Below are 2,563 nucleotides of genomic sequence, written 5' to 3' on the forward strand. Positions count from 1 at the left end.
TTCAGTATTATCTGTGCTATTGTTGGCACAGGGAGGTTCGTACGACAGTGTTTGGGGTTTTAGATAGTCGAGTTGTGCCGATCTCTCAGTGGTTGGTCCGGCATGGAAGCGAGGTTATCTGATAAGACCTTGACTTTATGTAAGGATACATCGGAGAAACATACTCTCTTTTGGTAATGATTGCGCACGGTTTGGAGGCGACAGTCGGATTTTATAGATAGTTGAACTCGTACATAGGAGTTTTCTATCAGGAAATGGTTGTTTTGGAGAAAGGTCAGTTTTATGTATTACACCGACTTTTCACAGATTTTGTTAATCCAGATAGGCAGTTGCCTATACTATAGTGTTACCAACTTGTTAAGCCCTGGATGCATAAGAATTTTATGCATTTGTTCTATGGAACTTGGAGGAATAAGGATTGTACCCTTCTTTACATAGTGAGTAAGATTGGATCGTTGATAGATACAATCTAGGAGTAGTCTAATTGTGGTATGTCTTATATATGGAAACTTTGTATATTGTTGGATATGTTGGAATTGGGTGGAGCTCATCTAACGGAGCTGTGCCACATGCTAACGGAAATGAATTTTGTAAATACTATAATTCAGAGTTTTGTGAATTTTGAGGACGGAATTCCTTTTGTTAGGAGGGAAGAATGTAATAACCCTAATTTTCAAAAGGGATAAAATGGGAATTTAATTTTGTTTTTATAGCATTTTGATTTAATTATGTGACTTATGTGGTTTATTTGCTTAGTTGATTTAGTGTGACTTTCTTTTAAATTAATTGGTTAATTGTTATTTTTTTTTATTTAATTGGTTAATTGTTATCTTTTTTATTTAATTGGTTAATTGTTATTTTTTTATTTGTTTTATTTAATTGGTTAATTGTAATTATGTATTTGTTTTATTTAATTGGTTATGTGTGATTATTTGTTGGTTTTAGTTAGTCGTTTAATTGTGATTAAATTTACTTATTTGATTTATTGGTTTTAAGTGACGTGTTTTATCTAGAAGCTTAGGTGGGTTATTTGTTTTAAATATGTATGCTAGGGTTTTAGTTTCATATAGTTTTGGGACACCGACTTATATTAGGTTTTAATTAAAAACTTGTAGATATAAGTTTAAGCTGACTTAGGATGTTGGATGCATATATATATATTCTTAGACGGCTGCTAAGGTTGTGGGAAAACCCTATTCACATGATAGAGTCTTGAGAGGAAAAACCAGAGAGTGGTCAGGAGAGGAAAACACAGAAAGAGAATCACAAGTGTCTTGAGAGATTAATTAAAGGGGTTGCTTCGGGATGGAATTAAGAAGCAACAGTGTAATGAAACTGTGATCAGAAGAGAAACGCTCTTGGTGAATTCTGGAATTTAGCAACGGCATTGAAAGGTTTCAAATCGGAATCTTAAGGCAAGTTTCAGTCTATTCCTTTCCTATAAACTTGTGTTCTGTGCATTCTAAATAGACTCCAGGGATGTAATAAAACTTTAAAACAAGTGTTTATGCATAAGGAATTAAATTGAAATCTGCTCTATGTTTTGTGTATAACTGTGTTTGCTTTCTTGTATAGACTGCTTCGATTCGGATTTAAACCTCTGTAAATCAATTTATAATGGAATTCAAAGAATTTCTAGGGCTGTTTAGACCTTGTTTGAACTCTGAAAACTTTAGAAAAAAAACTGAGAACAGAAGGTTGAAGTTCGCCGTGGAAGAAGAAGACGTACAGAGGAGTAGAGAAGGCTCAAAGTAGGAAAGGAGAAGGCTCCAAATTGTGGGAGCCGTCTCCCCCTTCAAAGAGCTAGCTCCAAGGGGCTAGGGAGCTGGCTCTAGGTGGTAAAGAGCCTACTCTTGTTTTTTTAGAGCAGGCTCACTTGTGTGTGTGCGTTCTGAAATTCTTTATGCATTGTTTGGAGAAGTTTCATTTTTCAGAAGGGTTTGGAAGTTTGCAAGGGTTTCTAAATATGGTTTTCATGAACCTTTAAATCCTCATATGGCATAAATTATATCTATAGACGTAATGGATGCAACGGTAAGAAAGTAAACAACAGAGCAGGTTCTGTGGTTGGGTGTTACAGCGTGTGTTACAGAAGCTTAAACTTAGAGAAGGCTCCAGTTTTTAGAGAAGGCTCAATCTACTTAGAGAAGGCTCCAGTTTTTTAAAGAAGGCTCAATCCACTTAGAGAAGGCTCTTAAAAACTTGGAGAAGGCTCTCCCTTGGTTGGAGACGTCTCTAGGTGTTTAGAGCCTTCTCCAGTTTTTTTAGAGAAGGCTCTGTGGCTTTGTGGATTACAGTAGCTTAAATTACGCCTTGTTTGGTTAACTGGGGTTTTTTTCCACTATGGTTGGGTTATTGTGATGGTTTTAAATGTTAATTCATGGAATATTAAAGCTCTAGGATGCAAGTCACAGGCTGTTTACGGACTTGACGGACCGGAAGGATTTAATTGTGTAAACGGTGTCTAAAAATTTAAAAGTGTTAGAACATGGATTCTAATCATTGTACCATGCTACATTAGAGCCACACTTGATAAATCAATGTCTCTGAACTTATGAATTTT

The sequence above is a fragment of the Cornus florida genome, unplaced genomic scaffold (assembly GCF_030987335.1).
Source record: "Cornus florida cultivar Cherokee Brave unplaced genomic scaffold, ASM3098733v1 CherokeeBrave_3.0.0_Hap2_Chr01, whole genome shotgun sequence".
In the NCBI taxonomy this organism is placed as follows: domain Eukaryota; kingdom Viridiplantae; phylum Streptophyta; class Magnoliopsida; order Cornales; family Cornaceae; genus Cornus; species Cornus florida.